Raw genomic sequence first — 27,287 nt, forward strand, 5'->3', positions numbered from 1 at the left:
TCCCAGACTGGTCACTTCCCTCCAACAGCAGCTGGGGCCTCTCCTGTGATCCACCACTCAGAGCAGCACCCGGGAGAGAGGCATGGCCACACCAGCCGCCGGAAACGACTGGAGGCAGAGGACTGGCGACATCCGCTGTGTCAGGGCGTGCTGGGCCCACCCGTGCCCCGGCCTCCTGGGCGTGCCCTCACTCCGAGCCCAGAGGAAGCTACAGAGACAAGAGACTCCGCCAGAGAGCAACAGATGGGACACTTCCTTTTTTTAACTTCTTTCCCTGGGAGAGTACAGGTGTGTATATACGAGTTGCACATCTTATTTCAAGAGGAGTCTCACGGGAAACAGCTATTGTGCAGCCTCACTCCAGACCTCCTTAGTGCAGGGCAAGCCCTGTAACGGAGGACAGACAGCCCACCCAGCAGCCCACAGCCCACAGCCGCCTCCGCTGCAGTTCATCTGACCCGTGCTTCTTAGCATGAGGGGCAATGTTCCCCCACATGACACAGTGCAGCCCGGCGGGCGTGGCTCAAGGGTTGAGCGTCAATTTATGGACCAGGAGGTCATAGGTCGATTCCCAGCCAAGGCATATGCCAGGGTTGCTGACTCAATCCCCAGTAGGAGTTGTGCAGGAGGCAGCCCATCAGTGATTCGCTCTCATCATTGATGCTTCTCTCGATCCCTTTCCCTTCATCTCTGAAATCAATAAAAATATTTTTTCTTTTCTTTTTTTCCTTTACCTTGACCACCCTGGGACCACCTGTACTCAACCACCCTGAACACCTGGGGACCCCTGGAGTCCACCACCCTCAACTCCTGGGGCCTCACCTCTAACCCAGGATGCTGAACACCTGGCCCCACCCTATAATCTAAGACACTAAACACCTGGAGCCTCCCCTGTAATCCACCACCCAGAACACCTGAGGCCTCCCCTGTAATCCAGCACCCAGAACACCTGGGGCCTCCCCTCTAATCCAGCAGGCTGAGCACGTGGGGCCTCCCCTCTAATCCAGCACGCTGACCACCTGAGGCCCATCTGTAATCTACCACACTGAACACCTGGGGCCTCCCCTGTACTCCAGCACGCTGAACACCTGAGGCCGCCCTGTAATCTATGACACTGAATACCTGGGGCCTCTCCTGTAATCCACCACGCTGAACATGTGGGTCCCCACTGTAATCCATCACCCTGACCACCTGTACTCAACCACCCTGAACACCTGGGGACCCCTGTAGTTCACCACTCTGAACACCTGGGGCCTCCCCTCTAATCCAGCAGGCTGAGCACGTGGGGCCTCCCTGTAATCTTAAAACACTAAACACCTGGAACCTCCCCTGTAATCCAGCACACTGAACACCTGAGGCCGCCCCTGTAATCTATGACACTGAATACCTGGGGCCTCTCCTGTAATCCACCACGCTGAACATGTGGGTCCCCACTGTAATCCACCACCCTGACCACCTGGGGCCCATCTGTAATCTACCACCCTGACCACCTGGGGCCCATCTGTAATCTACCACCCTGAACACCTGGGGACCCCTGTAGTTCACCACTCTGAACATCTGAGGCCTCCCCTCTAACCCACCAACCTGAACACCTGAGGCCCACTGAAATCAACCAGGCTGAACACCTGGGGCCTCCCTTCTGATCCACAATGCTGAACACCTGGCCTCACCCTGTAATCCACCACCTCAAACACCTGGGGCCGCCCCTCTAATCCACCACCCTGACCAACTGGGGCCCCACTGTAATCCATCATGCTGAACACCTGGGGCCTCTCTTGTAATCTACCACCCTGAACACCTGTAATCCACCCAATAAAAATGCATTTTCATAAACAACAATTAAACAGTGCAGCGGCCCTTGGGTATCAAATCAATTTCCACGCTCCAGGACTATGAACAACATATTCTGAACCAAAGTGCTTTAAAAAATTTTACTGGTTCCTTGAAAACAACTAATTATCCCTGTATATCCTCAGGTAAACTACTACAAATTTTAATTTCTGCTACCCTCCGTGAGAAGGCAAAAAGCAAAATAAATGTGCAGGACTTACCTGCCTGCTGAATTTCTGTTTTTCTCTCTGAGCCACATGTTAGAGCATGTCATACTCTTGCCATATACTCAGGGTGCCCAGCATCTTGCAATCATACCAGGCGTCTGTGATCCTGACTTTTGTTCCTCCCGTCCCATAGAGGGAGTCACGGTTCCCCCTTTACAAGCCCATTCATCTTGTTACAAGTTCATTCAACAATGTGTTTTCCTTTAAAATTTTTATTGAATTTATTGGGGTAACATTAATTTATAAAGTTATATAGGCTTCAAGTGTGCAATTCTATGATACATCATCTGTATATTGTACTGTGTGTTCACCACCTAAAGTCAAGTCTCCTTCCATCACCATTTATCCCCCCTTTATGCTCTCTACTACCTCCCTTTACCTCTGGTAAACACCATACTGTAGTCTGTCTATGAGTTATTGTTTTGTTGTTTTGTTTGGTTTAATCCCTTCATCTTTTTTACCCAGCCCTCCACTCTTCTCCCCTCTGACAGCTGTCAACCTATTCCCTGTATCTATGAGTCTGTTTCTATTTTGTTTGCTGGTTCATTTTGTTCATTAGATTCCACATACAAGTGAAATCAAATGGAATTTGCTTTCTCTGACTGGCTTATTTCACTTAGCATAATATTCTCCAGGTCATGCTGTCACAGAAGTTAAAATTTCCTTCTTTTTTATGGCCAAGAAGTATTCCACTGTGTAGGTGTACCACAGTTTTTTATCCACTCATCTACTGATGGGCACTTGGGCTATTTCCAAATTTGGCTATCTAAATATATAAAAGCCTAAGTGACCATTACAACCGAATGACCGGAACAACCAGTCAACCAGTCAACCAGTCACTATGACACGCACTGACCACCAGGGGGCAGACGCTCAATGCAGGAACTGCCCCCTGGTGGTTAGTGCGTTCCCACGGGGGGGGGGGGGGGGGGGGCGCCACCCATCCAGAAGCCGGGCTTTTGGCTGGTGAGTGCAGCTGTGGCAGCGGGAGACTCCCCACTCTGCGGCAGTGCTACCAAGTGGCGGTGGCAGGCGCAGTGGGCCTGGATGAGCGTGAGCGCCTGGCCTGCAGGAGATCTTGCCTAAACGAGCAGTTGGACATCCCCCGAGGGGTCCTGGATTGTGAGAGGGTGCAGCAGGCCAGGCTGAGGGACCCCCCTCCCCTCCTATGCATGAATCTGTGCACGGGGCCTCTAGTTGTAAATAACACTGCAATGAACATAGGGGTGCATACATTCTTTCGAATTAGTGTTTTTGGTTTCTTCAGATATATTCCCAGAAGTGGAATCGCTGGGACATAAGGCAGTTCCCGTTTTAATTTTTTGAGGAACCTCCATACTGTGGCTGGACCAAATCTGCCTTCTCACCAGCAGTGCACGAAGGTTCTCTATTCTCCACGTCTGCTGCCATCTTGGATCTGCCCACATGTATTGTCTTAACCAGGATGAAAATAAATGGGCTATGAGAGTTTTATCATTCGAAACAAAAAATAGATACCCAGGACTGTGTAATATTGTTAAAGCATTGTATCTATACATTTAATTAATTATTTGGCTACATGGGCTCTATTTCCCTTTTTTTGGACAACAGCCCCCAGTGTCCTTTCGGTGAGTTACCCTTCTTCCTTTTAGGGGCCCTTGGGAGGACCATCCTTCAGGGCATGCTGCCTTCCTCCAGCCAAAGCACAGGCCCATGCGGTAGGTTAGACAAATTTCAAGTTAACTGATAGGAAACTAAATTGGCTGGCGCTGACTCATTCCCAGGCTGAGGCCCTGATGAATTGAAGTCTAATTAAAGGCTATAGATTAGTTCCCGCTACCTCACCCTCCAGATTGAGGCTGCTGCCTTCCCCATCTGGGTTCCCAGCCTTCTCTTTAACTCTGTGAGCTGTGAGTGCCTTCCTAATAATTTTTTTTTTCCTGCCTAGTAAACCGGAATAAGTGTCTGGTGCTTGGAGCCAAAGGATCTTTATTATGAAAACATTTACAACCAGATGTGATATAGAGGATAAAGATAAAGAGAGACAATAGCTCAGCGAGGAACCATAAAAGGATAGTTTGCCAGAATCATGGTCAAAATCATGCCACAGGCTCAGTCTGGGGAGAGGACACCTCCTTCTTATCAGGTAGGAAAGCTGGCCTTCTGGAGACCCCACAGGCTTCCTCTTACATCTCATTGCCAGAGCTGAGTTATATTGTCTACCCCTGGGTTAGTGGCTTGGCCCACCTATACAAAATAGAGATTTTGTTAGCAGGGAAAAATGAAAGACCGACTTACCAACCTCTGCCACAGACAAACAGACTGTCGTGGCGATGCTTGGACCCAAGTTATGTCTTATAACTTCAATGCCAGTTCACTACGCAAAACTACGTAGAACCACCTAGCACTGTCCCAGATGAAATACAGACAACGGTGAAAACCCTCATTCCCTGACCTCGAGAATCTGCAGTTCACCGAGAAGATAGAAAGCAGTTATAGAAACAAAAAGTAAAATACTATTTGAAATCTAACACAGTGGACATCTATATCTCTGTCTATACCCATATCCATAGCTATACTATATCTCCATCCATATTCATGTCTATGCTATATAGTCACAGCTAGGCACTTACCAGGGAGTGCTGACCAACAGGGAGTGCAGAGAGAACAGTGTGTTCAAAGGCACGGAGGAGTAAACAAGTATTTTCAAAGTTTATTACCTTATAAATTTGAAGCTTAAAATGCAAGCGGTGAGTGCGAGGACTACGGAAACTGAGGCTAGACAGGTAGCTGCATATAGTCTGGAGGTGATGAGAAACAAAACAAAAGCCTACTTGATCAGAAAATGGCCAGATCAGAGTTGTGAAAGATGATGAGGAAGGTCATGGTAAGGTTTTTAGTTCAAAAGACGAATCTCCTGTCTCCGCATAAAGTAACCGAGTTGACAGCTGAGGTCATTCTAGCACCATCCTTAGGCTGTTCAGGTGCTCTGGGAAGTTCAATGCTTACCCTAAGATTTTGGCACGTTTCCCAGAGCTAGTGCTGGTTTTCTAGGACTGTGGTACCAAACTTCTAATGAGCTGGGTGGCTTAAAACAACAGAAATCTATCTCCTCACAGTTTTCTAGCCCAGAAGCCAGAACTCAAGGTGTCAGCGGGTCCATCCTCCCTCTGAAGGCTCCAGGGAAGAGTCCTTCTCGCCTCTCTGTTTCTGGTGGCCCCAGGCATTCCTTGGTTTACAACAATCTCTGTCTCCACCTTCATGTCACCTTCTCTCTGTGCCTGTCTGTCTTCCCTTTTTCTTATTAGGGCACCAGTCATTGAATTTAGAGCTCACTCTAAACCCAGGCTGATTTCCTCTGGCGATACTTAATCACATCTGTAAAGTCCCTGTTTCCAAATAATGTCCTATTCTGAGCTTTCTCGTGGACATGAATTTTTGAGGGGACCCTAGTCAGCCTGCTATAGTCTCATGGTTAGTCTCTGCTCTCAATTTCTACTCATTTTAAAATCTTAATCTCATGTACTATTTTCTTTGCCGCACACCAGCCCAGCTGCAGAGCTCAGCCCCTTTCCAGATGTGCCCTCAATCCAATCCCCTGAAGTACTGATGAGCACGGAAGACTTTATTGAAGTTTGGGAGTAATGGATGGTGCGCACATGTCAGCAACACATGCATCAAGTTAGGATATTAGGAATTCGGGCCCTTAAACGTCATTTGGGTTAACCCACCCCTGGAAATTTCTCATTCATAATCTTTTATCAGAATTCAGAATTCTGCTCGATGCCTATTCCTCCTCAGGCTTCTTCCTACCTGCCCTGTTTTTCCTTTCCTCCCCGGAGTCTTCTCTTCTGCCCGTCCTCCAATTCTGATGAATTCCTTATGAGGTTTGTTAAGATGGTTTGTTTCACTGTCCTTGTACACTCTACCCTAAAGAGGTCATCTTCCATGCACATCAGAGAGTTCTGCTACGTGCAAACAGCTCCACCTACTAGTAAAAGGTGGTGAGGGCCATCTGCTAAGGTAGGAGTTGTTTCACCCTAGTACAGGCAGGAGAATGATAACCGGCACCTCATTTGGAAGCTTCTATATACAGATTAAAAGATCTACTCTTGGGTGGGTTGACATGTTTATTTCAAGGAAGTTCCACTATAATACACTTGGGAGGCTCGTTTAAGTAATGACTTAATGAGCTAAGGCACTGATTAAGATCGATGTGTTTATTGCAGCCTCACTAATAGAAGCAAACAGACACGTTGATATTCATGTGCGTGTGTGACGTATGTCTGAGATGTATATGTATACACATGCATGCTTGTGTGTGTAGAATGTATTAAGCACGTTGCCAATTGATACACATCGGGTGCCTCGTCTAATCCTCCCAGTTAGGAGGTAGCTATGTTATTTCCTCCCTTGTACAGAGAAGGAATTGAGGGTCTGAGATGTGAGCGGCTTCCCCCAGAAGTTGCTAGTTAGTGAGAGGCCTGTCTCCAGCAGCATCCTTGCTCTTAGCACGATGATCTATCGCTGCCCGAGGACATATACTAAAATGCTAGTGGGTATGCGTGGGGGAGGATAACAGCTGATGAAAAGGTACCTTTCCAGATCTGCTAAATTCTCTACAATGGACATATATTACAGCCATAATAGGGAGAGTGCTCCCCCAGCACCCATAAATGTTACACCGAGACAACCACACCAGTTTCATAATTGACTGAAAATGCAGTGCTGTTGTAATAAAAGTCAACATTAAGCGGGAATAATATAATATTAATGCTTAATATTTTGTATAATGCTTTATAAAATACAATTATGTTCGCATGCATTACCTCACTTAATTATTGCAATAACTCTGTGGGTTATAAAGGGTAAATATGATGAAGTATTATCACCCCCCCCCCACCCTTATGTTTGTCAAATGAAGGTCAGAGAATAAAAGACTCTTTTCTAAAGTCATTAAGGAGGAGGTGGCCTGCAGGCTCCCTGAGGACCAGGGCCACATCTGAAACGTTCCCACAGCCATATCCACAGCCCCTGGCGTGTATCACACAGTAGATGCTGAACCAAGATTCACTGATGAATGAGTCAAATCTAGTGGCTTATTCTTCGTCATGTCTTCTACCCGCAGAGTTCTGTCTCAGAGATGTAATCTTTTCATTGAATTCCCCAGTCAGGACTCTGGGAGTTTATCATCTTAATCACTCGGGTTGCACGTAAAAATGGAAGGGCTTCAGAGAACTGTTTAAACATGGTGTGTGTGTGTGTGTGTGTGTGTGTGTGTGTGTTAAAACATGCCTAACATAAAACTCCTGATTCTGACCATTTTAAAGTGTAGAATTCTTTGGCATTTAGTACATTCACAATTATTCAACTCGTACCACTATCTAATTCCACAAGTTTCATCCTCCTCAAAAAGACCCTTGCCCCTTACGAAGCCCCATCCTCCTCGGCCCCTAGCCCCTGTCTCTATGGATTTCCCTATTCTGGATATTTCATATCAATAGGCTCATACGCTATGTGACCTTTTGTGGCTCCTTTCACTTAGCGTAGTGTGCTTGAGGCGCATCCACGTGGTGGCATGTACAAACACCTCACTTCTTTCTGTGGGGAAGAATAGTCCATCGTATGAACATGCCTTCTGAGCATTTTTTAAGGGTCGAGAACGGGTCTGATGGGACGAGAGATTGGGCTGGAGAACAGGAAGCTGAAACACGCGGTACTTGGACTTGCAGTTGAAGAAGAATTTATTTAGAAAGATGCCCATGTTTGCTGAGGACAGAGTCACAAGAAACCAGCAAGGAAGAGCATGGACAGCTGCAGGGGGGTCGTCACGTGGCCATAAGCCCAGGGAAAATGAGGAGGCACCGTTGGGGGGAGCCATGGAGTCGGCCTCTGCCCTTCAGAAGGAGAGGGGCCAGCGCTGCACTCCAGGTGGATGTTTGCGGGGTGCTCACCACCCAAAAGCCTGGGACGAGGCCAGGTGACACGTCAAAGTTATCCTCGCATTGTAACTTTAGGGCCATGAGAGGGAAAACTCAAAGGACAGCAAAGTAAATCACGGAGAGTTTATGAAGATACAAATTTGACCATGTAGGTAACTGCACAAGTAGCTTAAAATTATGTAAATTAGCTATAATATTAAGAAGGGGCCGGTGACATTTTTGACAGAAAAACAAATTAATTAATGGAACAAAGCAGCAATGGATGGCCTTGATTGTAATTTATGGTGCAAAGAAAAAAGGTCAACTCATCTTCTGGATTGTATTTGAGTTGGAGATAATTATGTTTAGGTAAAAAGAAATGAAACTCCTAATTGCAAGATAATGTCAGTTCTTTAGAGAACATCTCGCATACCCCTGCCCCCAAAAGGGGAAAGAAAGCACAGTTATTATTGCCTTGATTTCAAACTCAAGTTGAATATAAATTACCGGGAAGGAAAAATTACCCATGAAGATGAAAAACTATTGTAAATTCTCAAATCATTAGACTTAGATGCTTTAAGAAAAACACCCACCAGGGCTTCCAAACCAGTTTTAAGCCCTGATCCCTGGCATGCTCAAATAGCCCTGCACACACACAGGCAGTGTGTGAGGCAGGCTCGGCTCTGAGAGAGGAAAGATTACGTTTCTGTGTTTAGCCAAGAGCCTGCTCAGACACATTCCATTCAGCCCTGACACACAGAAATTAGACTTTTAGAAACTGGAAAGGGAGCTTTATGTCTTTAAACACACAGACTGAATGTGGTGTGTATTTTACTGATCTCATGAGAAGTTCTTCTCTCCCACCTTTTACTGAGCCATCAAAGAGGCGATTGTGTGAACAAAATAACACAGTGACATGTCACATTCCATATACGTCAATCTATCAAATCCAGGAAGAAGCCTTTGCGCTTCTTGGACTAGTGAACAGCTCTGGGCCCACAGAAAAATCGGAGGCATGGAGAGCGTTCAAGAAAAATACACGTCAAAAATAAGCACCAAAAAAATCTTTTTATTGTGTGTATACTTTTACCTTCATTTCCTTAGGCTCCCAAAAGTTAGTCCAGGGCCTCATTATGGCTTTTGGGGATTCTAGGCACCTTTGCTGTCTTGAGACCTTTCCTGCATAAAAAAATATTCAAAATTACATTTAGTGACTGTGTTGGTATAGAGATGAGTATAATCCAGGCTGAATACATTAATATATATTCATCATTATTATATTCTGTTTTTCTTCTGATTTTATTTATATATATATGTTTTTATTGATTTCAGAGAGAAAGGGAGAGGGAGAGAGAGATTGAAACATCAATGATGATGAGAGAATCATTGTTAGGCTGCCTCCTGCACGCCCCCTACTGGGGATCGAGCCTACAACTTGGGCATGTGCCCTTGACTGGAATCAAACCTGGGACCCTTTAGTCTGCAGGCTGACACTCTATCCCTGAGCCAAACCAGCTAGGGCTCCTTCTGAGTTTAAACGAAATGAAAATTAAACCATATTCAAGGCCCCTTAGAAGTTCGGGGGCCATATGACTGTGCTTGCTGTGCCCAATGGCCATCATCCCTGAGTCCGTGGCCCCTTCCTAAATAAATATTGAGCCCATATGGAGAGCAGAGCTCTGGGATGGGCCCTGGACGGACAGGAGCCATGTAAGATGTAACTTACAGGGGTGGTAGGTTGAGGGGACTTTCACTCACAGCGGGAGAAGAAGCTAAGAATGAATATAAGGGAGTGAGATGTATGGGGCGGGTGGGAAGGACAAGGCAGAGGTGAGGGTCAAGAGAGTGGAGATGGGCATCCGGGAGGAGGTTGCTGCTGCATCCAAATGATTGTTCCAGGGCCTGAGTCAGCTTGATGACAGGGAAAACAGACTATAGAGAGAAAGGCCAGAGACAGCAGGAAGGGTGGGACGTCACTGACGATGCGTGGTGTTTGATGGCATCTTATCCCACCATTCGTAAAGGTTTTATGTCACATTAGTATGATTTTCCTCTGTGTTGGCCTTCAATATTTCATCTAAAATGTTCTCTCTCTATTTCCTCTTCCCACAGAAAGACAGAGCCAGACTTATACGTATAATTAAAAGGCGACTTCAGTGGGGCTGGGCGAACACGTTTCCATCTTGCTCTTAACAGCCAGCTCATTTCCCCCCAACAGCTCACACTTGTAAAATAAAATAAATACGTGGAAGTGTAATTTAAAAGGAGATTGGTTCAGATTTATGTTCTGGCCCTTTCCAATGGTGGCAGCCAGCCGGTCAGAATGTCCTTGCCACCCACCACAGCCTGGGCAGTTCCCTAGTAACAGATACCAAATAAATGACCTATTTGAGTGGAAATTGAAGTCAGCATTTTAATACTATTTTAAGTTTGGTTTGAAACCATGTGCTCCTTCCTCTAAAACTGGCACCGATCACAAGCTTTTGGGGATGGCAGGCACCTTGGGATCACCTTCCAGATATGTTCAGGGTTTTCTCTGCGAAAATACCAGTGTTCTGAAAAAGAAAGGCAGGAGTGGAAACCCCGGTTTGGGAGATGCTCGGAGCTATGGTGCAATAGGATTAATTATTTAGAAACTCATTTCCCAGGCCCTGTGCTAGGAAATTCATATACGATGAGGGTGATGCTTATCATCAGAGAGTTCACAGCCCCTGGGGGAGAAAAACAAGCAAACCAGACGATGACAATGTGATGTATTCCTGCAGACACGTGCCTGGGTGCAATAGGAAAACAGAGTGAGTTTGCCTCATAGCTGGGGCACAGGAAGAAAGTGACTCAGGAAGGCTCACCAGAGAAGGTGGTATTTTGTCAAACATTGCTAGTTGCCCACTCAATATCGGCTCCCTTCCTTATCAGCCTAGTGCCAATTTTTATGCAGCAAGGCCATATGTTCACTCGAAAGATTACATTTCTCAGTTTTCCTAATGATCATGTGACCAAATTCTGACCCATGAGATGTAAATGGACATTTGATCATTTTGTCAGGAAGACTCCTTTAAAAGGGAGGATGGCCTGGCCATTGTGGCTCAGTGGTTGAGCGTTAACCTATGAACCAGGAGGTTATGATTCAATTCCTGGTCAGGCCACATGCCCGGGTTGTGGGGTCAATCTCCAGTGTGGGTGTGCAGGAAGCAGCCAATCAGCGAGTCTCTCTCATCATTGATGTTTCTATCTCTATCTCTCTCTCTCTCTCCCTTCTGCTCTGAAGTCAATTAAATATATAAATACTAGAGGCCTGGTGCATGAAATTTATGCAGGGGTAGGGTCCCTGAGCCTGGCTGGCGATCAGGGGCGATCTGCAGGGCGGCCAGCAGGCCAACAGGGGGCATGCAGGCTGGGGGAAGCTCCTGCATTGAGCGTCTGCCCCCTGGTGGTCAGTGCCCATCATAGCGACTGGTTGTTCCACCAGTCATTCTGCTGTTTGGTCGATTTGCATATTAGGCTTTTATTATATAGGATGTATATAAAAGAAGGGAAGACAGATAGCTAGAACTTGTCTTTTTTTTTGCTTTCTCTCCTTTTTCCTTCCTATCTGGGTTGTGGATGTATTAGCTGGAACTCCAGCAGCTATTTTGTAATGTTAGGTAAACTTGTAATAGAATCCAAGGACTAAGAATGGCAGAGCAGAAAAATATAAGAATCTGAGTCTCTAATGATCAGAATGCCCACCATACAACTCTAGACTATCTTCTGACTCCCTTCTGACAGCCCATGTATCTTAGCTATTATTATTTTGAGTTGTCTTAATTCTAATCTATATTGTGCCCATTGAGCTAAGTTTTGAAGGATTCATAAGAGTCATCAAGGTGGACAAGAGGCAGAGGGTTTCCAGGCAGAGAGAGAAACACGCTGGCAAAGCCAGGGGAGCATGAAGGCACCAGAGCGCAGAGGGAACCACTCCCAGGTGGTTCTGCTTGGCTGCAGGGACAGGCGAAAAAGTCAGAAGTAGAGCAGCTACTGTCTTCCAGGCCAGCCACCTCACCTCACAGTACCTCCAGTCCTTAATCTTAAAGGTGCAGCCATGCTAGAGAATTGCCATGAACTTGACGGCCCCAGAACACAGGTGGGGCTTTGTCCTCAGTGAGGCAGGGAGGGCGCCTGCGCAGTCACAGGAGGGAAAGAGTAGGACAGCAGATGCCAGGAAAGGTGTGTGTTCGGGAGGTTGATGGTGTCTGTTTTCTCGGTGAAGGAGGAGAGAGTGAGTCTGGAAGACAAAGGGTTTGAGAAGAGGGGAGGTGGTTTGAAACAGCTGCGGCTCATCATGCCTTTGTGTCCTTGTTTATCTAATTTTCCCTGATTAACATAAGTTCATGGCTTTGCTCCTGCTTCTCTCCACCTGATCCGGAACTTGCTTGATTCCCTCCTATCCAGTCCCCACGGCAGAGATCCCCCGAATGCTGCTGGGGTCCCCCTTCTCTGACCTCGTTTAGTCCATTAATCACAGTCCATTATCACAAGTGATAAAAAAAGAAAAAGAAAAGAGAGAGTTTTAGAATTAGGTGGACCTATGACCTTGGATATCAACTTCACTAAGAATTAGTTTTCTTCGATTGCAAAATGAGGAGCAAATCACTGTCTTGAAGAGTTGTTATGAAGATTCAGAGGATTCATATACAGCGCTATGTCTTGTGTATAATAGGCATTTAGTAAGAGGCAGCTCTTACCATTATTTCTGCAACACATAGGATGCACTTAGTAATCACTCTTGACTAAGGTGGACCCAGTCCCCGGGTCCTTGACTCCCAGTGTCCGTCATTTGGGAACTTCTTTCTACAGGCCTCTTGCCTCCTCAATGACCATATCACCTGATCATGGAAGGATCCTACTGCTTCTTCCCGTTTGGGACTAAGGGTCCCAAGGTCTGAGATATAGCATGGACGCTCCATGAGGGTAGGCACTGTGTCTGTCCTTCACTTCAGGGCCCAGTACAGCAGAGGCTGCTCAAAGCATATTTATTTATTGAATGAATGAAGCAAAGAAAGAAGGAATGACTGAGGCCGCCCGACTCCTCCCTGGGAAAAGGCCGTCGCCTGTCTCTCTATTTCCGCTTGGATTACTGAAATATCCCTGTCCCCTCAAGAATCAGGCTTGCACATTCTTGGTTCTTTATGGATGCAACTTAACTCCTCATTTCTTTATTTCTGTCAATGTTGTTTTGACAGGAGAGGTAATAAAAAAGCAAGGGAAGATCTTTGGGGGGGAATCGCAACTCTTAAAACCTTTTCGGAAAAGGGTTGTGAGCTGGCCTGGTGTCCGCCCAGCTCCTGCCTGTGCTCAGGCAGCAGCGGCGACACAAAAGCAGGGTCCGTGTTCCTGCGCCACAAAGCACCTGATGCGTGAGACAGCTTTGCGGGCATTTAATCGGCGGAGGCATGTGCAAAGCTTTAGCACTTCAGGTGTCATTGACCATCGCGAGGGGAGCGGGGGGTGGGCATGCGCGAAGAGGGGTTCACAGATGTTTGATTCAGCCTCCTTCCTGCATAACAGGTCGGTGCACACATCGATTTTCTGTGTGGGTCGCTCTTGGGTAAATCTTGTTAATGATATTTCATTCTCTCAGGAGCCTGGCCTAGCACGCACCCAGTTTAAAGCGGATAGACATGCACCTTCTGCCTGGGGAGGAGAAGTAAGCTGATGTTTTTGTAGAAAAATCTGGATGTTTCAGGGTTGCCTTTGTAAAGTCATTATTGCAACACGTGGAGTGACTGTCGATTCGCGAGTGGCGTGCGTGTGAATCTGTAGTTTCCGAGAGGGACGCCGTGGCTGACCTGAGAGGGAACAGTGGGTTTGGATTCGGTGGCTCTAAGTGTTTGATGGCTCTGGCTCCTTTCAAATCAGACCAGCAGCTGGCTCCAGCGGCCAGCCATCGGGGCGGCTCCGGGCCTGGGCCGGCCTCGGAGGCCCGGCGCCGCCAGAGTGGCCCTGAGCTGGACGCCAGCTGGTCGACATGGACAGCATTTGCTGCCCTTTCACCAAAATGAAAACTGCCTCTGCCCCCGTGGGAAAAGGCCCCGGCTTCCCGGGGGCCATGGAAATGAGCGATGCAGGGGTGTCCAGGCGTCTGATTTATCTTCCCCCCGGCTCCTGTGTGCAGCCTCTTTGTCAGTGTCTATTCCAAGTTCGTTCTGTTGTTGACATCTCGGGAGACTGGCGTTGGGGGCGATAGAATTAGAAAAAGGGAGGGAAAGATGCACACCACGTAGGCTCGCTTTGAATTCCACGAGGAGGCTCCAACCGACGTCTGAGAAATTCTAAAGAGCAAGTTCCTAGAACATTTTTTTCCTCTGGAAACGTTAGCTTACTGCTGTCCTGCAATTGATTGCCGCCAAGCCTAAATTACACTCTTTCAGAGCATAATGCCAGCCACTCACAAGATGAAAAGAGGAAATCAGCAAAGCAGACTCCTTGCCTTGGTCTCCTTGATTTCTGGGCCTCTACACCCTCAACCTGTAGAAATTAACTTCCTGCCACCATTGTCAAGGTCACTCCATGCTCTTTTCTAGGTCTGACCATTCTCCTATAGCAGCGGGGTGACGTGAAGGGCAGTGCATCCCCAGAATGAAAAGGTTTTCTAATATTCGGATGAGACACAAAATATTTGGGGTAGTTAGATGTGTTTCTTCCATAGCCTTTCCCCTTTCAACTTCTTTTGAAAAAATGCACTGAGTACTTTTTAAATATACATATTATTGATGTCAGAGAAGGAGGGAGAGGGATAGAGAGATAGAAGAAGGGAGAGGGATAGAGAGAAGCATGGATCGGCTGCCTTCTGCACGCCCCCTCCTGGGGATCGAGCCCACAGCCCAGGCATGTGCCCTGACTGGGAATCGAACTGTGACCTTCTGGTTCCAAGGTCAACGCTCAACCCCTGAGCCACGGGAGTGGAGTCGCCCGTCCAGCGGCGTTGGTTGTGTACGGATGGGGTGCTCAGGCGAAGGGCTTTGCACGAGCCTGAAAAAGCCTCCAACTGGCCGAGGGGGCCTTTCCCTACACCTCCCACAGGCCTGGTGTGTGAGCAGGGAGCCAGTCCGGACACTCAGACCCTCGAGGAACCATCGTTTTAGGTAATTTCATTTTATATCTTTGCACTAACATTTAAAAAATCTTCAGATTTCTACAGTCTGCTCATTCAGTTCAATATCCTGGGAACAGCAGAGCACAGCTCTGACGGAGTGTGCAGACAGCTCAGGGGGTTAGCTGTGCACGGAGGACGCTGTGTGTCCATGCTCTCACTGCTGTGGGCGGATGGAGAAGAACACCGGCGGCCCCTCCCCCAACAACTGCCAGAAAAAGCCAGTGGGCGAGGCGAGGTTGGCAATTTTCTCAGTCTTTCAAAGAGAAAACAAAGCCAAAGCGAGTTCCAAACACATTACATTGGAAGTCAATAGAGGCAGGCTTAAGCTTTTTAAAGAACATAGACTTAAGAGGATAAACCTTTAGGCAAACTATCTCTCAATAGACATGTTTTCATACTAATGTTTACTGAACAATTGAAGAAGATTCAAGATAAATGTACCTATGGAGACAGTTTTAAATATCAAAATCAGGGTTTCGCTTGTTTTTTTCTTTCCAGTTTAAAGAAAATATTTAGCACCATTTTTTTATTTGTTTGTTTGCTTTTCCACAAACCCCTCTATGGTCTAAGTCAGTGGTCGGCAAACCATGGCTCTCAAGCCACATGCGGCTCTTTGGCCCCTTGAGTGTGGCTCTTCCACAAAATACCACGGCCTGGGCGAGTCTATTTTGAAGAAGTGGCGTCGTTAGAAGAAGTTTAAGTTTAAAAAATTTGGCTCTCACAAGAAATTTCAATCGTTGTACTGTTGATATTTGGCTCTGTGGACTAGTGAGTTTGCCGACCACTAGTCTAAGTAAGAGGTGCGGCAAACCCCCAGGCTGCCATCCACAGTGTGTGTCAGGACTGGAGCCTCGTGCTCAGCGAGGGATCACCGTATTCTACGTCAGGGAGGCTCCCAGACGCCGCTGCTCATTCATCTTCTAAGTGATTTCAGTAAATCGTTGGAATGTTATCTGGAAGGCAAGTCCCGTGGCTGTTGCTGTGCAAAGGAATGTTCTGGACCTGTTCTGCTGGAAGAGGTGGGACCGCTTCGGACAACCGTAACCGTGGGCTGGCTGATTTCCCACAAAGGCAGCACAGACGCAGGGCAGGAGTCCACGGGTCCGGCCCACCTCTCCTGCTCACGCCATGAGCAGGGCTGGGCCACCAAGGGACCATCACTCCCTGCAGGACTAGGACTGCGCTTTCCACTCAGCCCATCGGCTTCTGGCCTCTCTTCCTCCCTGGTGATGTGTGGGGCGCGGCTACAGTGTCTGGACAGGTTCAAGCCTCGGACTGATGAGAGGGCACTGTCCTCTCGTGGCCACATGCAAGTCCCAGCTTGGAGGGCAGGGCCCTCCCAGCACAATTATAGCCAACAGCTGTAGTTGTCAGCTTGAACCTATGGTCCGAACACGTGGCCCCACGTGCCTGAGTGATACAGGCTGCAAGTAAACAAAGCTTGATCAGGTGCATGTAATTGAATAGGATGGAAACCCAAGAGAATGTTGTAAATATCTTGACCACGCCCTTACTTTGCCTCGTGGCATCTGCTATAAAATAAAGACACGGCCTGTGGACGCTGGCGCTGTCTCTCAGGGAGCAGCGTCCCACCGGGACCCAGCTTTCATTCTCTTGTCTGTCTTTTCTAAGCCTTTCAGCTGCCCCCACTCAGTTTCACCCTTGGCCGTGCCGGTGTGGCACAGTGATGGGGTATCGGACTGCAGCAACATCGAAAGAGATCACATTCTAGAAATGCAATGATTACAGCCTACGAAGAACATCACACGACGTTTATACTATAAATCCCAAGAGGAAAACTTCACACGCCCAGAAAATGAACCATTATTCACAGGTTTCTACACACTCTGGGGAAGACGTGCATGTTGGTCATCATCCCCAAAGCACAGAAACAGGGAGCCACTGACGCGAGCCCCCAGGGGCGTAGGATGCCTGACGCCGCTCATGGGCACACCCATGACCCATGCCAGGGGCTGGTGGGAGGGAACTGCGGAAGCCAAAAGGTGTGTATTGTTTCAGTACAAACCCGCCCCCATAACAGTGCTGCTATCTCCTACTTGTGGTGAGAGATATGAAAACGAGCCCAGACCTGCACATTTGACAATAAAGTAAATTTTCTTTAAGAGAAAGTATAAAAACTTACAAATGGCTCAGAGTAAGATAAGTAGATACAATTCAAAGAGCCTGAAAAATAATTCTGAGAATATATTTGAATGACCATTAATATTTTAAACCCCAAGTATGTTTGCTACTAATCACTACAATTCCTCCATGATATTCTCTAGAACTATGAAGTAGCAGTCAGTAAGTTGATTGCCTGTACTAGAGGACATGTAATAGAAATTATATTGTGCTTGGCGGAAAAGGGTCTAATAAAGATTTTTGAGCATTAAAAAAAAAAGGAACATGACAAGATGGTTCCTGGACTTGAACAAGAAAAGACGGCGTCTGGACACCACGAAGAATCTGATTGGACTTTAATAGGCACGTGCCTCTCCTCCATCCATTATTCAAAACCTTTGTCACTAAACTACTGTACTTCTGTGGGCCCATGAGTTTTGTAAACATTTTAATAATCAAATTGTTTATAGAGTCAGGGTCCCACAAACATGTTTACCTGGGCCCTGCACCGTCTCAGGGCAGCCCTGCCTCTGGCGCAGGTGGCTGGGGGCACGTTTTTGTCTTTAAGCTCCCCAAGTGGTTTGGAGTCCTGTCTCGGGGCTCCCCTCAGGGCCCCTGAGATCCTGCTACCTGACAAGGGCAGGGGCTCCGTTCCCATTTTCAGGGGCTCCTTGGCGCCACTGGGTACAACCTTGACCCAGGAAAACCAGGGCTCGGGGGCCATCCCAGCTGAGGCGTTAGGGGAAAGGCTGCCAGCAGGCTGGGGTCCTCTGACAAGTACCTTTCCTCTGAGCATCCCGGGCTCACACCTCCACAGGCGTGTGCGGGAAGGCCTCTGACAGGGCCAGGGCAGCCTGTTTTCCCTTTCCCTTTCCTTGGGCCCTCTGAATGAACCCTAACCCTAACCCCACTGCATCCTGACCCTCCGGTTCCTCTTCATTTCCCGGGAACACACGTGGGGGCCAGGCATGTGCCGAGTGCTGTCCAGCCCCTGGGCTGAGGCCTCCCTCCACCCCACACCCACTGTCACCTACCAGAGAATCATCATTCTGTGTGTGTTTCTGCTGCTAATGTCATTGCATGCACACTCACTCCTGATAGCACTCCTATAACATTTAAAAAATATATTTTTATTGATTTCAGAGAGGAAGGGAGAGGGAGAGAGATGTTTCATCGTGGAAACATCAAAGATGAGAGAGAATCATTGATCGGCTGCCTCCTGCACGCCCCACACTGGGGATTGAGCCCACAACCTGGGCTTGTGCCCTGACTGGGAATCGAACTATGACCTCCAGGTTCAGAGGTCGATGCTCAACCACTGAGCCAGTTCAGTTGGGCTCCTTTAACATTTTTATATGCTTAAAACTAGCATAAATGTTGTGCATAATAATTATAGGAAGCCTGGAATAATAAGAGTTCTTTTTAATATAAAATGTGTGGAGAGTGGCTACAGCGTTTGGACAGGTCCAAGCCTGGGACTAATGAGAGGGCATGATCCTCTCGTGATCCTCTCGTGGCAAAGCCACGTGCAAGTCCCAGCACAATTATAGCCAAAGGCTATGGTTGTAAGCTTGAACCTATGGTCCGAACCTGTGGTCCCACATGGCTGAGTGATATGGGCTGCAGGAGGTGCAGCAAGTAAACAAAGCTTGATCAGGTGCATGTAATTGAGTAGATTCGAAACCTGCGAGAACATTGTGACCACGCCCTTACTTTGCCTCGTGGGATCTGGCTATCAAATATAGACTCAGCGTGCAGGCTGTGGTGCTGTCTGTCCATCAGAGAAGGCAGCGTCCTACCCAGACCCAGCTTTCTTCTCTTGTCTGTCTTTTCTTAATCCTTCACCGCTCCCTCTCAGACTCACTGAACCTGGCTGTGCTGGTACGGCACAAAATTGTACAAAGTGAGGGAAGAGATTTTTGCTCTGGTTTTGGGGTGTCCTGGGATGGGGTGCTCAGTGGGAGGAAAGACAGTAGAGGTGGAGCGCAGTGGCTTCGAGTATGAGGAGCCAGGCCAGGGCTCTGTCCCGGCAGGATGGGCAGCTCATTCCCAGCGTAGCTGTCTCTCCCGGGGCCTGCCCGGGCACCTGGCATTGCTCCAATCATCCACTGAGTGGTTGCCCCTAAAAATACCAGCCGAATGCTCCTCGGAGGGGATTGTGGAATCTGCTCTGGCCTCCTGAAGGAAGGACATGTGTGTGTCTCCAGGATTGTGTCCTTAGCTCAGCCGAGATAGGCCTGTGACTCAGTGATCTCACAAGTTCCTCGGCGGCCGCTGGAGTCATTCATTTCATTTCCTCCGCGAAGCAAACCTCTTTGCCTTCCTTCGACTTTTCCACGCTGTCCTCCTCCGTGGCTTCAGAGCGTACTGGTTCCCATGGAAACGGCAATGTCCTTGCTGTGGACAGAACTTAATCACAGTCAAAAGGGTGAAGTGAAGTACATTTTTATCTTGAATTGAAATTTGTATCGTGATTCGTGGAATGGAAAGGAGGAAGTGGAAGAGAAGCGGGAGAGTAAGGACAGGGGAGGAGGCGAGGAGGGGAGGGAAGCAGGAGCAGAGGGGGGTTGCAGGGGGTGAACAAGATTCCAGGGTGGAGAGGGGGCTATCGGTTGAAATGAACTGTGTCCCTCACTGCAGGCCAGGCCGCTCTCCCAGGCGCTGCAGAGCCAGAGCGGTGGCTGGCCCTGCAGGCTGCTCGCCCCGTGTGATCTGAGAGGCACCTGCCCCGGGACATCTCCTTCACCTCCCGTCACCGCGTCTGAAATCCCACCGTGAGCGGTGAAGTCCCTTACAGGTCCCACTAATGAGGTCACAGTTTAAGCCGTGATCAGCTCATATTTTTATAGCAATTGGTAGAGGGCCAGGAGCTCTGGCACTTAGTAAACAAAGTCACAGCGTCCTGAGAGGGCCCCACCTCCTCTTCCACACCTCTGTCCTGCTCACCTTATCAGCTGCTTCCCGCCATCTGACACCCACGCTGTGCATCCACCCACATGCAGACCCAGCTTGTGGAGTTTGATGCATATATGATTTTGCACCCTCTTTAAGAAAATGGGTGCAGCCCTAACTGGTTTGGCTCAGTGGATAGAGAGTCTGCCTGTGGACTGAGAGGTCCCAGGTTCGATTCCGGTTAAGGGCATGTACCTTGGTTTCGGGCACATCCCCAGTAGGGGGTGTGCAGGAGGCAGCTGATCGATGTTTCTCTCTCATCGATGTTTCTAACTCTCTATCCCTCTCCCTTCCTCTGTAAAAAAAAAAAAATCAATAAAATATATTTTTAAAAAAGAAAACGGATGCAAAGTTACAAATATAAAGTTAGCTACAAGGTCTTGAAAGGGGCCTATGAAATGAGGGGCATAACCATTATCTTCAAGGTAATTCACCTCTGCATGCGTTATCTAATTTCATGTTTAAAACAACTCCCTGAGGTACATATCTCTTAACAGGTAAGAAAACGGAGGCTCTATGAGAGTCACCAAAATTTACTAAAAATTCTCTAACCCCATGGGCTCACTTGGGACTCCGTGGGAATGATCGTTAGGAATAGACCGCCAGGGGAGAGCTCCATAGCTAGTATTTTGCATCAGCCTCCGTCGTCACATGCAGAATCGATCCCACTCTCCCAAAATGTGACTTTCATTTCCTCTCTAAATCCAGGCCAGCTGATGGCATTGGATTTCAGCCGAGGGGGGAGCGCTGGAGATGGTATCGTGTATCTCACTTGCAGATAATTGATCTGCTTCCTGCAATGCATTACGTGCTGTTGCCACAGAACAGAGATGGAAACTGAGAGCGTCCGTCGGATGGCTGGTTAATGTCCACAGGCAAGGTGCGTCCGTGTTCCAGGGCTGCGGAGACCAGGACCAGCCTGCAGAGCAGCTGGGCAGGGCCGTTTCCAGAATTTTCCTGGGCACATTGAGTTACGTGGACACCCTCAGATGCACAACGGAACCAGCCTCTTTTCTGTTTGTTATTAGCATTAGCAGTGTTATCCAGTGTTCCATGTATACCTGGTTAACTTAAACCCTAGTCGGTTTGGCTCAGTGGATAGAGCATCGGCCTTCAGACTGAAGGGTTTGGGGTTCAATTCCAGTCAAGGGCATGTACCTCGATCTCCAGTAGGGGCTGTGCAGGAAGCAGCTGATCAATGATGTTCCTGTCTCATCGATGTTTCTATCTCTCTATCCCTCTCCCTTCCACTCTCTCTAAAAATAAAAACATCAAAAAATATATATTTAAAATAAAGATATGCCAAACATCCTCAGATGCAAAGTTGCCTTGGAAATGGTAGAAACTCGGTCCGAAAAATGGAACACTCTCCCACCTCGTCCTCCTCAGAACCCACAATGAGCATAGGAGGAGAGCTGCTTAGCACATTCCTCATGCAGGCCAGCAACCGTCCAGAGTGGGCGCCCGCAGATCCGTCCAGCGGATCCACCCGGGATAAGTCACTGAGAGGGGGTGGAGAGAGGAGACACCCTCCCCCACGGAGGCAGCAGATGTGGGAGGGAAAATTGGGACCCCTGCCCAGAATCCAGATTTGTATCTGAGGCATGAAACCTCCAACCCAAATCTTTCCCAAGGGTTTTTGTACACAACGCACTGTTCTCAGCCCCATCATGAGAGCACAAGTTTATTGAGAGATTTCCAAGTATTTTTATATCTGTGGGAGAATTTAAAATCTCATCTAATTTATCCTTATAACACCAGGAGGAAGGAACAATGGTTCCTCATTTTTACAGATGAGAAAACAGAGGTTCCATGAGATTAAGTAATTACCTCACGGTCACCAAGCTAGTTAATGATAGAGTCAAGGTTCAAATCTAGTCCTATTTGACCCTTGAATGGTGCTTCAAATCTTGACGACATTTGTGGAGTGATTACCATGTGCCAATCCCCATGCTAGCAATCTACAGAGAGTCTGTTATTTGATCTCCACAATGATCGGTGAGGTATTTTATTCCTATCTTCGATGACTATAATTTAGTCTGGGGAAGGGAGTGAGGGAAATGGGAATGAGAAATGTACTTTTAAAAGCTCTAATTCAAATCAGAGTAAAATAAGTGCAAAAGAAAGATGAAGAGTTGGCCAAGTCAATGATTCTGGCATGAATTGGAGAAACAGGGGATTCCCCATGGAAGGAGCCAAGTGATCAAAGACAGGGCATGTTTGAGAAATGGCGTGTCCAGTGATTGTGGTGTGACTGAAGCACAGGTTGTGTTAAGGGGCATTCAGCCGGGGGTGGGGAGAATGGACCAGCATCGATTACGAGGTTGAAAATTGACAGTTAATCTGGTACACAGTGGAAGAAAGATGATCAGGTCAGAGCTTAACTTTAAAAAAAGACAATGCCACTGCACCTGTAGACCAGACCAATGCAATCATTTGAACCATAGGAAACAAAGATCTGAATTTGGGTGGGAATAGGAAAGATGGAGGGAAGGTTATGCAAGACACACGTCTGAAACATCGGATCTCGTATTCCCACCCATGGGGAAAAGACCTTCCAGAATTCTGTTTACTCTGCCAGGGTCCTCAACTGAGCAGGATCCCCACAGGGAGCTGGAGAGTGTCTCTGGGAGATTGTTTCTTCCGAAGATGCTGACGGCCTGGAGATGCCTGAAGCCAACCACAGGGGGGGCCATCTCCGGTACTGACTGTTTTCCACACCTGTAGGCCGGGCGTATCTCGAGGTCAGGGAAGAGAATGGGAGCACAAAGAGCCTGAGAACTGGTTTGTGGGTCTGCAGAAATGTTGGCTGTCATAGGGCACAAAATCTATATTTTATAAAAGTAATTGTTTTACAACTTTTTATATTTTCTTGGTTGTTTTCTTGTTTTCATTCTCACCTTTCATTTTCTTCAGTGGTGCTTTTCCAAAGAAAGTTCTTTCTGAAAATTACGACCTGTCTCAGCTGTGCTGAAAGCAAATAAGAAAAAGGGATTCTTTTCCACTTGGATCTGAATGTTGGAGGTGCAGGAACGTGAAGGCTCGGGTGCGGGAGCAGGTGGGAAACCCAGCAGAGTTTAGGGAAGAGGCAGGAGGGGCTTGAGCAGCTGTGCTTTCTGGCCCCGCATCTCCTTCCAGCCCTTTCTCCTGGTGTGCTTGGATTTCCTTTAATTACCGGCGGGGGTCCCCCTACTTCTGAATACACCACTGACTTTTGGTGATTCATTTATAGTGGGACCAAGATTGAAGTGACTCTGAAGGATAAGACAAGCTCCAGTGTGACTCCAGGGTCTTCCTGCCCAGTCCGCCATGCACAGAGCTGCCAGAGTGATCAATCTAAAAAGCAAGCAGTAACCATTACCCAGAATAAAATCTCTCCAATCACCTTGATCGGTTCCCAATGGCCTTTTGGGCTCATTTGCCCTATAGTTTATCTTCTAGCAATCCTGAACTGCTTGGTTTTCTTATCCTTCCTCCTCCCGAATCTCTGAAACACAGACACCCATACAGGAGCGCATGGCTGGTGCTTGTGTTAATGGATGGGAGAGGGCTCCGTCTCTCCCGGTTGCTGCTTGGGGGTGGGGTTCTTGAAGTACCACTGGAGTAAGAATTACCGGAGACCCCCATGGGAGGATGAGTATAGTAGAAAGCTTTATTTCTGTGGAATTACATCCCTGGGTTTCCAAAGCCCATTTCCCATAGTCCAGCCATTGAAGTGTGGTTGGGCGTCGGCAGAGCTAAAGTCAGTCAGTGTCCAGAGTTTCCAGGTTTGCACCGCACAGTCCAGCAGCAGGCTAGCTGTAGTCCATCAGTTTACTGTGTGGGGGGTCCTCATGGCCGTGGGCCACAGGGACAAATGCAAGGAAGCAGGAGCAACAGAGCCCCAGAAGCCAAGAGTCAAGCACACCAAGCGAGAGAATGCTTTTGTTTAGGGCATTATGTATTCCCACATTTTCATGGGTGTGTAGTTAACTGTCATACCTACACATGGGTGTGTAGTTAACTGTCATACCATCACAGAATGGCCACACCCATTCTGGCCAACCATTTCTGCCCCGGGTTTGATTGACAGACAAGTACCTTCCTTGTGTCACCCCAATTTACTGGGCTTGTGTCTGTCTTTCTTTTGTTGGGTTTCTTCCCCCCGTGTTTTTCAGGGAATGGGCTGTGTTCCCCGGGGGTAGGAGGTGGGAGGGTGGAGTGTGAAATTGCAGCTTCCTGGTGAAGCTGCCCAAATGATATGCCTATAATGTCTGACCTTCGCTTTGCTTCTTTCCTATTATTAATAACTACTGGCCCGGTGCATGAAATTCATGCACATTAAAAGGGAATTAATTAGAGGAAATAGTTTAATATTGCTATTTGCCCTTTCTCTATAATAGAAGTGTCAGAGATGAAAGAAAATTAGTAAAATGTATATGAAAATCTTCCTCCTGTTAGAGTCTGGGGCGCACCACGGGACCCAGAGTCAAGTCCCTGCCCACCCATGTGCACCTCGAAATCGCATGAGACCCAGACCCGGCCGGCCCCACCCCCATTGGGTGAGATCCAGACCTGGCCAGCCCCACCCCTGTTAAGCCCCACTGGGTGGGGGGCGCAGCCTCAGGTCCCCCATTAAGCCCCGCTGGGTGGGGGGCACAGCCTCAGGTCTCCCGACACACCTTCAGGTCCCCTGCCCTGGCCCGACTCCAAGCAGCCTCAGGTCCCTGCTGATTGCTTGTTATGGGAACCCCACCTCTGCTGTGGGCACAGCCATCTTGTGATGGTATGACAGTTAATTTGCATATTACCTCTTTATTGTATAAGACTAGCTAATCACACACACACACACACACACACACACACACATACACACACACACCTGGCATTTCTAGACTGGAGTGAGACCTCTCCTACTTAGAATGACCAAATTGTTCTTGTCTTTTTGGGGTCAGGAAGCTTCTCTGACTTAATTCTGGCAGACTCAAATGCCCAATTTCTGTAATGCATCACATTTACCAATACTGTATCATAATAATTGGTTTATACGTTGTTTTCTGAACCAGCCCCTAGGCCATGGGTTCCTTGACTATAAAATTGAGTCTTTTTCATGTTGGCATCACTGTGCTGTGTCCATAGCCACTTGTAGCTGCTCAATGAATGAAGAATGATCCAATCCTGAAAACTGGTTTGCACAGTCCCAACTTTTCTTTAGTGTAGAGATGTGTTCATCCTCTGTGTGAGGAGAAATAACTTTCGTGTAGCGGGACTCTGTACTCATTCTTAAGCAAATAAAGGTGAAGACATTGATTGGGTAAGCCTGGGCTTCACGCGAACCTCTGGGTCAGGAGCTCTGAGCCCATTGGTATTTCTGTTTATTTAGACATGGCAAAACCTGCCTTTCTGTTTTGAGAGAAAACGATTTTCACAAAGCTTTATTAAAATATTCAAACAGTCTCGCAGACTTCAGTCGCTCTCCCGACACACTCTTTAGTGTAAACAGTCAGAAAGGCAAGGATTAAGTTCCCCGTCGCGCATGTGGGCTTAAGAAGCAAGAGCAGCCATGCTTGGCAAAATAAGCTCTGAGCTTTGCGGAGCCTCCTTTCAGATGGCAGCTCGAGGCTGTCAGTCACCCAGGGACACGTGCGGGGCCCACCGCGCTGGCTGCGGGAACCAGAGAGGGAGATGAGTGGACACAACCTTTATCTTCGTCTCCTTTCCTGTAAGAGGAAAGAGCTTGAGTCGATGCCATGAGTACACCAGGTGGGCTAAGGGTCATTTTTATTTTTCAAACAAATAGGCCTAAAAAGCCAGCCCTCCTGGTTCCCAGGATATGATCCCCATCGACATGGCACGGGGCGAGCAGCTGTTTTGTTTGTTGTTGTTTTACCTTTAGGTAAACGATGGTCTGGGAGCCTGAAATTGGACACCGCCGGGAGAAGACAACGCCACGTGCTCTCTCAGAAATGCAACCTCCGCGCACACCCAGGGCTCTGCTGGTCACCATTGCAATGCTGCTGTCAGTTTTTCCAACGTGAGCGACTGGGAAGCAAACCACTGGGGAATTGGAAGATGGCTTTTCTGGTGATTCTCCCTTCCGAGGGTCTAGACCGCCTTTGAGCATGTGCACCATAGAGTCCCTAACAGAAATGCCCCAAGGCCCAGCACGGAGGCTCCCGTGTGCAGTCTGAGAGCCGCGTGGGCTTTCCCCACATTTTAGCTTCCACTCGGAAGCCGAAGCTGTCATCAAGTAAAGGGGAAAGGCTGCTTTCAAGCACGAGTCCTTTTTCACAGACTTCATTGCAACAAAACAAACCTCGTTGCTGGTTAGTGAAAGGCAGAGGGGGACGTAAGGGGAGGAGATTCTAACTCCCCCTCCTGTGCTGAAGATCAGGAAAGATGGTGCCATTCCTGCCGTGTGAAAGGTGGAAGGCAACACATCCATTCCAAGGATAAATGGAATGACGTGTGAGGGTGGAACTGGAGACAGACTAGCCCAGAGACTCCGAATGAATCAACCGCAGGAACGTGAAGAGAATGCAGGCTTTCTGATGCCGAGGCCAGCGCTCTGCCCCCAGTGCTTCCAGATGTTACCCAAATGGTACAATAATTGGACTTACGTATTTTAAGGGACGTTCTCTTTCTAGATACCTGAAATATATCACAATATCAATCTCTATAACTCGTCTTCCCCCCTACGAGTGTGACAATATATTTGAAATAATCTGTGTATCCTCTTTTAATGTTTGAAACATTTTTGACCCATCAATAAATATAAAAACCTCTGTGTACCTACCATCCAGCTTAAGAAACAAGACATTGGAAATACAAGAGAAGCCCCCCTGGGTACCTCTCTCCTCCCGCTGAGTAAACCACTCTCCGGAATTTGTTTACCATTTGTGTTTATTTAACAGATGCAGGCTCTCTGGCAGGCCTTGTTCTAAGTGCTTTACAAATATTGACTCATTCTTCATCATCACAACAACTCAATGCGTTGGGTACTACAATTATCCTTATTTAACAAACTAGTGGCCTGGTGCACGGATTCGTGCACATTGAAAGGAAATTAATTAGAAGAAATATTTTAATATCGCTATTCTCCCTTTCTCTATAATGGAAGTGTCAGAGATGAAAGAAAATTAG

Source organism: Cnephaeus nilssonii (genome assembly GCF_951640355.1).
Source record: "Cnephaeus nilssonii genome assembly, chromosome: 10".
Taxonomy (NCBI): Eukaryota; Metazoa; Chordata; class Mammalia; order Chiroptera; family Vespertilionidae; genus Cnephaeus; species Cnephaeus nilssonii.